Here is a 13,496-nt window from a genome sequence, read left to right on the forward strand (position 1 = left end):
GCTGGAGGATTTGCGGCCCGGCCCGGTTTTAGAGCTACCTAAAAATGAACTTTCAGGGTTAGCTGCCTGTTCCCGCTGGACGCTCAGGAGAGCCAGTCCAGCAACCTTCCTTGTCAGCTGGTGGTTTGGAAGAGCCCGGCCAGCACTTCCTCGTGTCCTCTGGGGGTTCAGGAAAGCACTCCATGGCTCCGACACTGCCGCCTGCTCCCGCTGGGGGCTCTGGTGAGCTTGTCGAGCACCTTCTCATGTCTGCTGGAGGCTCTGGTGAGTCCGTTCAGCCACCTCCTGCTCCACCACCTGCGAATTCCACGCCGCTGCCTGCTCCACCGTCTGCTTCTGGTCCTATCCTCATCTGGTCCTGCGCCCATCAAGCAGCGTCCAGCACTCCAGGTGCCCAAAGGTCATCGCCTACGACCACATCTGCTTGGCCTTCGCTTTCCACGCGGTCAGCAGTGGAAAGCAGCAGTCTTCCACGCGGTTGGCCCCCAGAAAAGCCCTGTTATGGACTGTTGTGCCGTCGGCATCTGGGTCGGCCCCCTATTCAGTCTCAGCCTGTTTTGTCTGGGCACATGGCCAGCCCCTGGACTGTTTTTGGTGAGTCCTAGGACTCCTGCTTCTAGGATTTTGGGTTTTGAACTGTTCCTGGACTCCAGCAACTTTTGTTTCGAACTCTTTTTTGTTTCTGGACTCCTTATTAAAAAAGAAGATTAATGCAGTATATTACTTAATTACTTGCTGGAGAAAGTAATTTGGTATATTATTTATTACATCACTTTTTTATTAAAAAAGTATTATTCTGTCCCTCAGATTATTTCTGAAATATATTTTGTGATAAGTTTGTTATATGACACTTCATAGTCATGTTACTGAATCTATGTGTCAACAAATATGTTTACTCTTGGTCTGCTCATGTCTGCTCAAGTCCACGACTGACTGGTTGAATAACCAGCCAGGCATTTGCCAGTCAAGGTCTGAATCTGTTGCTCTTTTTACAACAATGAAAGTATTACAAATGGTGCACCAATAAAAGAAAAAATACAACACAAATGACTGTTTGCTGAAGTCATTTATATTTACCTCTCTGCATAGGCTGAACAGTAGCATTCAGCTCAGGGCAGAAGAGTAAAAAGAACAGTTACACATCAAGCATTGCCAGGATCCTGAGACACTCCACTCTATCGACAGCAGTCCAGTCGCAGAGACACCTCAGTTTTTCCAACTGGAAGTCAGGTCAGAGTGCAGATCATCCGCATCAAGTTGGTCAAACAGCTCAGCAGTGAGCTTAGCTGCAGTACAAGCAAAGTAAACAGAGAAGCTGCCAGGTTACAGTCCTGGTGCAAGCAGAGTTTGTGGAGCTGCCAGAAGTTCCTACCGCAATACCTGGGGGCGTTAGCCACACTCAAGAGTATTTAGAGTATTTAGATGCCTACTTCCACAACAACGCTAATATGGAAGATGAGACATCAGAATCAGAATGTCTTTATTGTCATTGTCACAGGTACAATGAAATTAGAAGTGGTCTTTGATCAGTGCATCATCCTTGAGGCGACTTTTGTTGTGATTTGGCGCTATATAAATAAAATTGAATTGAATTGAATTGAATTGAATAAAAATATCAAATTTATATAAAATCAATAGAATACTTAAATGCAAATAAGAATATTTGCTAATAAGAATAATCTAACTGTATGAACAAACATTCACATACATTCCCACGCAAATGACTCAGTCAGTGCATAGATCATTTCAAGAGTAGCGTGATGCCCATTTTTTAGTAGCAGCATTCAGACGTGTTATTGCGGTTGGAAAAAAGCTGTGTTTGAGTCTATTTGTCCTTGCACTGATTGCTCTGTACCGTCTGCCCGAGGGCAACAGTTCAAACAGGGAGTGGCCAGGGTGTGAGGTATCTTTTATAATGTTCTGAGCTTTTTTAAGACAGCGGGTATTGTGTAGATCTTCCAGCGTGGAGAGAGGGCAGCCAGTTATCTTTTGGGTGGTGTTAATGACACCAGCCGTCTCTGTGTGATGTTATTACTCCTGAGAATTCTCAGGAAGTACAGTCTTTGTTGGGCCTTTTTCAGGAGCTCGGAGGTGTTCGCACTCCAGGAAAGGTTCTCCTCTATGTTGACTCCCAGGAAGCAAAAGTCTGCTACCCTTTCCACTCAGTCACCGCTGATGATCAGTGGTGGGATCTCTGTCTTTTTCCTTTGGAAGTCTATTATGAGTTCTTTGGTTTTTGAAGTGTTAAGGAGGAGGTTATTGGTCTTACACCATAACGACAGCTGCTCCACCTCGTCTCTGTAAGCAGACTCATCGCCCCTGGAGATGAGCCCCACCACGGTAGTGCCGTCTGCAAACTTCACAAAGGTGTTACTCTGGTGGATATGGGTGCTGTCTTGTGTGTAGAGCAGTGGACCGAGCACACAGCTCTGGAGTGAGCCAGTGCTGAGACTCAGGGCTAAGTATGTGCCATGGCCAACTCTCACTCTCTGTCTACGGCCAGAGAGGAAGCTGTTGATCCACGAGCGGATGCTGTAAGGAAGCCCCAGGTGCTGTAGCTTGACCACCAGTTTGTGTGGAAAGATGGTATTAAATGCAGAGCAGAAATCCACAAAAAGCATCCGGACATAGCTCCCATGCCCCTCCAGGTGTGTTATGGCAGCATGGAGTGCTGTGGCTACGGCATCTTCCGTGGATCTGTTTGCTCTGTAGGCAAACTGGTGTGGATCCAGGTTGCAAGGCAGGGCTGCTGTGACTGTGGACCAGCTTCTCAAACCATTTCATTACTACTAGGGTGAGTGCCACTGGTCTGTAGTCACTTAGGCTGTGGGGCTTCTTAGGCAAGGGAACTATGCTGGAGGACTTCAGGCAGAGTGGGACAGTCAACTCTGTGAGTTATTTGTTGAAGATCCTGGTGAAGATCCCAGCCAGCTGTTCTGCACAGTCCCTCACAATATACGACCTGGCACGCCATCAGGACCAGCCGCCTTCCTTGGGTTAACAATCTGCAGAGTGTGCCTCACGTTGTTTTCCTCCAGGGTGGGGGTAGTGCTGCTGTGGGCTGCGTGTTGTTGCTCTGGCTCCAATGCCTCTGGTAACACGGCCTCAAAGCGTGAAGAAAATATTCAACTCCAGCAGCTCCGAGGTTGATCTTATAGTCGGTTAGATGCTGGATGCTCTGCCACACCTGCTGTCTGTTACTCTCCAGATAGTCCTCAATCCTCCTCCTATAGTCCCCCTTCGCCTCTCTGATGCATCTCTTCAGGTTGGATCGGGCTGCGGTGTAGTGGTCCCTTTTGCAGGACCTGAACGTGATGTTCCTCTCCTTCAGCAGCTGCCTGACCTCCCGGGTCATCCAGGGCTCTTGGTTGGGATAAGCCCAGATACATTTGTCTGCTGTAATGGTGTCTATGCAGTGTTTATGTAGCAAAGAACACTGTCTGTGAACATTTCCAGGTCCTGATGTTCAAAGATATCCCAGTTGGTCCTGTCAAAACAGTCCTGCAGCTGCTGAGAGGCGCCCTCTGGCCATATGGTAATAGTCTTTGTGATGGTGGGAGCAGTTTTCTTGAGGGAGCATATGCAGGAATTAGAAATAGGGCCAAATGGTCAGACTTGCCCAGATGTGGTAGAGGTCTGGCCATGTAGCCCATTTTGATGTTGGAATAAACTTTGTCCAGTATATTGTCATCCCGGTGGCACACTTGACGTGCTGGTGGAATTTAGGGACTGCTGTTTTTAAGTCTGCATGATTAAAGTCCCCTGATATGATATCTACAGTGACAGGGTATATGCTCTGTTTTTTCATTGATGTTTGTATGCAGAAGTTCAATCACAGAGTTAGCATTTGCATCTGGTGGTATGTAAACGGCTGTTATTATGACAACGGTGAACTGCCTTAGAAGGTAGATGGGCCTCCATTTGACAGTCAGATATTCTATGTCCAGTGAACAGTGACAGTCTGTGATCCCTGTGTTGGCACACCAGCTGTTGTTCACATGCATACAGAGCCCACCTCCTTTGCTCTTACTGGAGTCCACTGTTCGGTCATGGGGCTGTGTGGTGTAGCCTGCTAGCTCAATAGCAGAGTCCAGAATGGATTGATGAAGCCAGGACTCAGTGATAAGAAGGATGCATGAATCTTTGAGGGAGTTATTGGCTGCTATTTGCAGCCTCAATTCATCCAACTTGTTTGCGACATAACACAGTAGAGAACAAAATAGTGACCTGAACAACACCCACAATGATGGGCGGAACATGTCAACAGCAGCTGCATATTCACATGAGCAACCTCTGTGTAGCAGCCCAAACGTCCACCTCCTCATCAGTACAACCACACTGGAGCACACTACAACGACAAGCTGATGTATCAGACCTTGCTGACCGCCTGTCATGCTGTGACCTACTGACTGCAGGGCTGACAGTGTTTGACAATAGGCTGGAGACTTGTATAGCATGGAGATCTATTTTTCACAATGACAATGAAGACTTAAACCTAAAATGCAGTGAACAGTTTACTCACTAACTGGCCTACCGAGTCTCTTCAACATGCTCTGAGAATCAGAACTGTTCAAGTTAATAATCCAGAAGCAGATCTTTAGCTTTCAGACAGTCACCACCTCTGGGAGCTCGCAGATTGCCCCCCCCCCAGAACTCAAAGCAGCAAAAATAGAATTATATCTGCCAAGTTGAATTTTTCTTAACACTCCAACAGGAATAAACCCAATTGTTGAAAAACATGTCTTGCAGAAGTCATGGATCAAACAGGGCTCCAAGTACAACGAAGAACAGGCTAAAGCACCATCCTCCTTTCTCCTACTTTATCCAATTTGTGAAACGCAGAAATGAAAACTGATCCCAGCTTCATTCTACAAAAACTGCAGCACTGGGAACAGGGCCACTCGTCAGACAATCACATTTGAGAGCCCCTGTAGTAGCAAACAAACTTAGTTTTGGGTGCATTGACCTGTGTTTTCACACTCACTCTCTTTATCAGTACATATGAAGCCGCATTCACTTGGAAAATTTAAAGGTTTTGGAATGAAGACACTGGATTAGAGGAAACGTCTGCCCAAAGGGCTCTCGATCTGTTACAAGTGTCTCAATATGCCGTGTCCTCCCTCAGTCACAAGTTCTCAATATCCTGCAAAAGTCCTATAAAATCACTTAGCAGAGTGGTTTTATAGGAGACTTACAGGATAGCAAATTATTAATATTAAAATATTACCTTGGAGCAAATTTTCAATTCAATTTAATTTGATTCATTTCAGTTTTATTTATATTGCACCAAATCACAACAAGAGTTGCTTCAAGGCACTTTATATTGTCATGTAATAATCCTACAATAATACAGAGAAACCAAATCACCTCAGCAGTCAAACACAACTCGAACACAACTTAAAAAATAAAAGATTGCTCTATGATGATCTAACTATTGGTTAACAGGCTTTGCTACTGATAAGACCAAGATCCATTTGACTCCAGCTGGTGAACCCAACCCCTGCCTGCCCATTAGATAACTTTTGCTGCCCATCTCCCACATTAATGTCATAATTAATTATACCTTAATTATAATTACAACTTAACACACAGCTAATGTGGTTGTCAGATAAAAGTACCTTTCTCTGTGTCCTTATTTCAGTTCAATTCAAAGCCGGCTCAGGGAGGGCCGGCCATCTAATTGTGACCAGTTGGGGGTGAGGGGAGGAAGACATGCTAAGGAAGAGAGCCAGAGATCAATAATAACTAATGATTAAATACATAGTGAGTGAAAAAGGTGACTGAAGAAGAAACACTCACACCATTATGGCAAGCCCCCAGCAGCCTAGACCTATTGCAGCATAACTAAAAATGGGTTCAGAGAAGTTTTTAGTACATCCTGATAATAATAAATTATTAAGTCCATCATGGAAATAATAATGTTTCAGCATCACTCAGTCAATAAAATTAATAAAATTGAGTATCATCTGCATAGTAGTGAAAATGTATGCTATGCCTTCTAATTCAACTACCTAAGGGACATAATGTAAACAGAATTAGTCCTGGCATGGAATCCTGTGGAAGTCCATAATTAACCTTAGTGTGTGAAGAGGACTCTCGACTTAAATTAACAAACTGCAGTCTATTAGATAGATGTAATTCAAACCACTGCAGGGCGCTACCTTTAATACCTACAGCGTGCTCTAATAGCTGTAATAAAATTTATGGTCAACAGTATTTTCTCAGGGGTTACCACATTGGATGGAGTGGCAAAGATTTGGCAAAGATTTGAAGCCGGGTGTGCTATCTGATGTAATCCTCCCAATTATATGGGCTTGGGACATCCCTGAGGCTGGGTTTGTGGCCATTATGTAAATACAAACAGTTAAGCATCTAACATTAACACATGCTACAGCATTAACATTCACGATGACAAATCGGTAATTCAATGCTGAACCTTTAGCTTTACTGACCTCTTTAACATCCTCAAAAAAGTGTTTTTTAGGGCTTTACATGTCAACTACTTCAGCTGCTGAAGGGAGGATCTGTTTGCTTGCCTATTTGCAAGCAAAGAGTGAATAAAATATTCTAGTGGCTTCTAAAAAGCCAAAATGTTTCAATTGCCCCCTGGTGCCTAGCTGCAGTATCCCGTCCAGTGGGGGTCAAACTATCCATCCTATTCTGCTTATTAATTCAGGGTCACTGGCGGGCTAGAGGCTATTGCAGCTGCCATAGGGCGAGAGGCAAAGTGCACTCTGGAGAGGTCGCTAGTCTGTCGCAGGGCTAACACTGTCTGTGCATGTATTTGGACTGTGGGAGGAAGCCGGAGTACCCAAAAAGAACCTATGCAAAGTTTAAGTAGTTCTTCACATACTGTTCTGGGTCCACTATGGGATGCGGCTCCCTGCATATTCCTCATAAGCATGTATCTCATTCCGCCAGTTCTGATTGGCTGGTGATTGCAATGACCATGTCGGACCAAGCCACCCACTCTTAAATAGTTTGAATAGTCTTTATTCAAGATAAGCCCCTCTTCTTGCTTCATCCCAGCAAGAAGGGCCGTCTGGTGAGACATCTCACTCATGCTACTCTGAGAACCGGGGTTACAAAGTAGCCTAAAGTTCTCATTCCTAACATTTCTCACTATGGAAAATGGAGGCTCCCATATTGTTGGACAAGCTTATCTCAAGCAGTCACAGAAATAGCCAGTATCTCACCTATCCAAGTGAGGACCCAGTGCCCAGCACTGCTTGGGCAATACTTGAAGCTGAGACATTCAGCCTGTAAAACCGGACAAAGGTGAGAGGTGAAGACCAGCTTGCTGCTGCACAGATACCTGGATTCACATTCCTCTGAAAAGGGCCCAGGACACTGCCAGACCATGAGTGGAGTAAGCCTGCAGGCATTCTGGTCCCTGCTGCTGCAGGCTAGTATACCAAAGAGCAATCACCTCCACAATCCAAAGTGAGAGCCATTGCTTAGTGATGTGCCTGCTCTTAAGAGGGCCTGCCTTGTAAGGCCTAAAAAGCTGGTAATTACTCTGAAAATCCTTAGTGCTGTCCAAATAAAGTCTTGCAGATAAGATCGCCTTACTGGAGGGTAACTGGTATGACAGCTGATCTATGGTTAAAATTTGGGTTCAGGAGAGATGAGCAAACCGTAGCTAGCGCCTAGCGACGGGAATTAGCTAACACTCCTGTCTGTGGACAATTAAGCTAGCTAGCTTAAGAAGGTTGAGATATGCCCCAAAGCAAGAAGAGGTTTTTGAATAATGATTATGTAATAGCACAAGTTATTTGAGGGTGGATGTCTCTGTCTGATGTGATTGTTGCAATCACCAGCCAATCAAGATTGGCTGAATGAGATACATGCTTCTGAGGAATACGCAGGGAAGTGCATCCCATAGAGAGACACTGAAACAAATGCTAGGAAAGAGAACTGGGTGTTATGACTGAAAGCTTTAACTGATAGCTGGAGTCGCAGGGTATCTCCATTTAGTAATTGGAGCTCAAATATGGATCATAAGAGGAGATGGATGGAAAAGGATACACAACTCTTTACAACTTTAGTTTTTTTATCCTAAGCCTCTTCCTTGTTCATTACTGGTTCGTCTGTTCATCTTCCCCTGTGTCTCACCCTCTGCTCATCATCTTCTGCAGGTTTCTGTAATGTTTTCTATGCGCCTCATGTTCTTTTCTTAGTTTCTTCCAATTCAGGTTTTGTTAGTTTTAGTCCCTGACATGCTCTGCTTTTATTTGCATTATAAAAACAACTAACAACTACTCTGTCATCAGTGCCTGCACTTGGGTCCTTTTCTCGTCACTCCATACATCTGCCTTTGCAGCCGTGTCTTGCTGTCATGGTATGATGTATGGCAGGCAGGTTAGGACCCAAATGCAGTACTGTCTGGACTGAACTCAAGAAGAGCTTTATTGCTGGAAAATACAAAGAGCTTAACTGGCAGGTACTCAAGGATGCAAACACTGGAAGCTCTGAACAAACAGGACACAAGGCAAGAGGAAGATCGCAACAAAGTAAGATACAGACAATATATACACACAAGGGTTAACGAGGGAACATGCCACAGGTGGGAACATAGTTGACATTAATACAGACTAATGAGACAAAACAAGAAAAACTGAACATTATACATGTGAGGCAGGAGACTATCAAAATAAAAAAAATGAACTGAACGGGCTACATAAAAGTCCAGGGAGGGTGGGGGTGGACTATTGAGCATGCTCTGGCTCCAAAAACTGGCAGGATGGAACTTTATCGTAACCAGGAAAATCTAGCTTTAGTATTGTGGAAGGAACTAGAGCCAACTGGCCATGTTTTATATCGTCACTGCGCTGCAGCAGTGCTGTGTGAAGTTGTGTGTCAGCTGGGGGAGACAAGGACAGAAGTGTTAGTACCGATACTGTTGCAAATGAGTATTTAAATACTAAATTAAATGCAGTTCTTACATGTAAAACTATGTCACTGTGTCCTATTACTGTTATAACATAAAAATGTCTGTAATTCCCAAACAGTTGATAAAATACAGTTTTACTGAGCCTGCACTTCAATCACATATTATTTACAGATTATTTGATTTCATATCCATTCTGATGATATATAGAGGTAAAATTTCAAAACATTGTGTCATTGTCCAAAAGCTTTTGGACTGGAGCTTATCATTCAACACAGAGTGCCACAAAGGACAGTTGAGAGTCATGGAAGACATTAAATATTATGTTCTGAAGTAGCTTGAGATGGGCAGAAACAGAAAAAGGATGGGAATGTACTGAGTAAACAACCAAACCAACCAGGACTGTAGGCAGGTCCCAGATGTTTATTTTGTTCTTTTGTTCTGAGTAGGGCGGCATGGGTGGCTTTACAAAGATGATGATATCTGGGGAGATGGTTTTGGAGAGTGGATGCAGTATCCAACAGATGATTCGAAGGGCGATGGTTTTGTTGCAGAGGAGGTCATAATGTTGTGGGCATATTCTATCCAGGCCAGCTGGGCGGTCTGAGTAGACTAGTTCAAAGAGGCTATGCAGTGTAGGGCAGCCTCCAGGTGTTGATTAGCACGTTTGCACGTTGGCTGTTTGAAGATGAAAGCCAGATGAGAGACTGCAGAGATTTCTGCCAGACTTGAGAGCCGAACTGATCTCCACGGTCTGAACGGATGCCGTGATCAAGCAATGATGGGGAGTATTACCTGCTGAGATTGACCAGTGATGAAATCGAGTTCAAATTAAGGGGGGCTGGGAGTGGGCAAAGCCTATAATAAACCTGCAGGGGGGAGAGCTGGAGGATTGTTTTAAGCACAAAAGGAACATGCTGACATGTTATTCACCAGAGATGGCCACCAGAACAGATGTTGGATATTGTTATTATTAAGTTATTGTACGTTTAACTCCAGGGTGACAGGTATATTCTGTGGTGTGTGCCCAATGGATTACCTTTGGTCGGACAGCAGAGGGCAAGTAGAGGCGACCAGGAGGACCATTACCAGGATCAGGTCCGGTTTTCCTGGGCTTCATGAATGGCAGACTTGATCTCCGAGGTGCGAAAGCCAATGGCATAAGAGGGGGACGGGATGGTAATCTCGTTGGAGTTTTTATTGGAAGTGGAGAACTGACACGCCATCTGGCTTGAAGAAAAACAGAGCCCACCTGCCTTGCTGAGTTTTTACACATTTTGCTGACTGAGGAAGGCGATGTTTTTGTGGTCTGGGTTATAAGGTATATATATAAGGTTGTTCAACCCCTCATTCCTCAAGGGCAAGTTTGATTGCCAGTAGTGCTTGATCCCCAATATCATACTTACATTCTGCAGGAGAGAGACAACAGGAAAAGAAGACCACGGGTGCATTTTACCTATGCCAGAATCAGAGCTGTCTACCTCCACAATGAACTGGCAGGTGTGGTCATAACTGTAGCAGAAGGGAAGCGCTGTTTCAAGAGATTAAAAGCTGATTAGGTCGAGGAGTTGCATTGAAAAGAGACGTTGGTGAGTTGGGTTAGTGGAAGAGCAATCTCACTGAAATCCTTGATGAACTTACGGTAAAAGTTAACAAAACCAAGGATGGGTTGCAAGTGTTTACAGTTAGCTGGAAGCAGCCAATCGATTACAGCTTGGGGCTCAGCTGGGTCTGGTTTGAGTTAACAGTGTAACCGAGGAAGGAATCACTGTCTACATGAAATTCACAATTCTCACCTTTGACAAACACAATGTGTGCTCCAGCATGAAATGCTATTCTTTTCCAATCAGTATTGGGGTTATGGTTTCTCAGCCAGGGATGACCAAGGATGAGAGGAGTTAACAGAGTTTCTAGCAGATAAAGACTAATTTCTTCAGGGTGGTTTCCTAGGAGAGAAAAGACAGCCTTGGTTTATCATACCTTTTAATTCTGCAATTTTCTGGGCGATTGTTCAAAGCTCTCCAACACTTTCTCATGCCGATCTAACTTGGCTTTTTGTGAGGCAAGGGCAATAGGAAGTGGGGTGGAGTCCACTGGGTCCATATTGTCGCTTGTTCTATCACAGCCAATGAGGCAGGCTGATCTCAAACGCAGGACTCAGGAAGTCAAAGTTCAGTGCCTTTATTTACAGTGGAAGTTAAACAGTGTTGAACACAATGAAAAGAGAGAAAACAAAGGTCCAGTAAGAAAGGGAATCCACACAAAACTCTCTCTCTCTTTCTCAACTCAGGGTAGGCTCACCACACACCGGGGAAGCGAATCGAGGAAATCTGTGCAGAGGAAACATACGCTAAGAATCCACGAAGATCAGAGGCAGAGAAGTACCCAGTGTTTCACAAACTGTGTAGCTCAACGATTCAGCAAAGACTGACCGCCAGCCACAACCTTAAGTAGTTGATGACATCCTGAATGACGTCAGAGACAGGTGGGTTATCATTCCAGGTGTGTTGGGCAAGAGAAACCCAGGATGAGTCCTGCCCATGAGCACACACAACAATTGCAACAGATAGGAGAGAGAAGAGAAAGAAAGCAAAGGCAGAGAGACAGACAGAAGCCAAGCCCGGTGAATTCAGCCAGGAAGGACTGAGGGACTAAGAGATAAGGTCATGCATATCCAGCAGATGCCAGTTGTAACTTTTTGTGAGAATTCCCTGTAACAAGATCAACATTGGGAGTAATTTTATATATACTATTGTGATGATTCACACATACATAAGAGTAATTGAAACCATCAACCAAGAAAGATCTCTCTTCCAGAGAGTGCAAACCTCTGTAAAGGCAGCTCTCACTCTGGGCAGTATTTAACTCTAAGAAAATCGTATTGTGTTGTGTATGTATTCATTTTTTTTTCTTTCTTTAAAAAAACATACTTTAAGAAGTTTGTAAAGCAGTAAAACTCAGACAAAACTCAGACACATGGTTACTTTGATTACACAAACATTATGCAGGAGTAGGTAATGCATAATAGCTACTGACTTGTAAATAATGACATTAGAACCTTATTATAAAATATCATACTAACTAGGCAGCTCATTATCCTTCTCTTGATAATACCTTCTTTGAAGATATTATGCATTTTGGGTTCACCTTGAAAGAAAGGCAGATGCAACATCAGAGCTCAAATGTGACATGATATTTGGATGCATCTGTTATTTAGAATCCCCATATACCAGTATCATTTCATAGTAGTTGCCAATACAAACCAAAGAACGTAGTTTTTTTCTTGTTTGTTTATTTTGTTTGGGGGGGGGGGGGGTCTTTTTCAGCTTTATTTGACAGATAGACAGTTAGGGTAGTTAGGGTAAGAGGCTGAGGATCACAACAAGAATATAGGAAACAGAGTAAGTTCTTTTTAATCAGGGGCCCTGTGGGGGCGCTTAGACTAAAGAAATCACGATATCATATTTTCCACTTTTCTTCTACTCAGATATAAGAGTGCATAACAGAAGGGAATGGACCCCCTCCCCACTGAGACTAATGGAACATGAAGTGGACCTAAACCATAAATTCTGATTCAGCCAAGGGACACCAGTAACCTATGAAATGCAAACTGTTCCTATGAATGTCTGTGATGCAGAGGATCTTGAGGGTCTTAACAACAGCAAGTGATAAAGTACAGATAGTGTGATTAAAGAAATTTCTTGCATTTGCACAATATCTCTAAAATTAGAAACAAGTGACGCTGAAAAACTAGTTCATGCATTTATTACTTCCAGGCTGGACTACTGTAATTCATTATCATCAGGAAGTCCTAAAAACTCCCTGAAAAGCCTTCAGTTAATCCAAAATGCTGCAGCAAGAGTCCTGACAGGGACTAGAAAGAGAGAGCATATTTCTCCTGTTTTGGCTTCCCTTCATTGGCTCCCTGTTAAATCTAGAATTGAATTCAAAATCCTGCTCCGAGGCTGCTGGGGACTTCCCATAATGTGTTTCTTCTTCACTCTCACCTTTTCTTTCACTCATTATGTGTTTATACTGCCATTGTTTGTACTAACACTGGTTTTATATAAACTTAGAGAAAATAAATTCCGGACAAGTAACATGACAAAACCTCTTCTTTTGTAGAAATGGTCACACGTTCTGATGATAAATTAGCAGGACTTAGTTCTTACTTCTAGAAGCAGTAAGTACGTACTGGTTTTCACAGTCCTGTGAAAAACATAATTTTCACATGTCTGTAAATAAAACGTATTAGTTTATATCTTAGAAATCAAATAATAAATTATAGCTTTGTAGAATAAGTCTAATCGGGAGGTTGGTGGTTTGATCCCCAGATGCTCTGATCTGTATGCCTAAGTATCCTTGGGCAATAATGTGTTCACTGGAGTTTGAATGTATGTGAATGTTAGATAGAGAGTGCTTAGGTGTTGAAAAAAGTGCTAGTGTGAATGGTTATGTTATATAAAACGGTCTGAGTGCTCAGGTAGAGTAGAAAAGCACTATATAAGAACCAAGACGTGACTGTATTTGGTAACCAGAGTGAAACATATGAGTGACACTTCTGGTTGAGGGCTAATATCAAATTAATGAATGAGTTATTTTCACA

At 43.4% G+C, this 13,496-nt stretch overlaps 1 protein-coding gene across 1 annotated transcript in view; it reads right to left on the reverse strand.

Moving 5' to 3' along the window:
* LOC135933323 (retinoic acid receptor beta-like) overlaps positions 1-13,496 on the reverse strand; it is a 117,396-nt gene that overhangs the window by 30,180 nt on the left and 73,720 nt on the right. The gene's annotated exons all lie outside the window — the stretch shown is intronic.

Source organism: Pelmatolapia mariae, linkage group LG22 (genome assembly GCF_036321145.2).
Source record: "Pelmatolapia mariae isolate MD_Pm_ZW linkage group LG22, Pm_UMD_F_2, whole genome shotgun sequence".
In the NCBI taxonomy this organism is placed as follows: domain Eukaryota; kingdom Metazoa; phylum Chordata; class Actinopteri; order Cichliformes; family Cichlidae; genus Pelmatolapia; species Pelmatolapia mariae.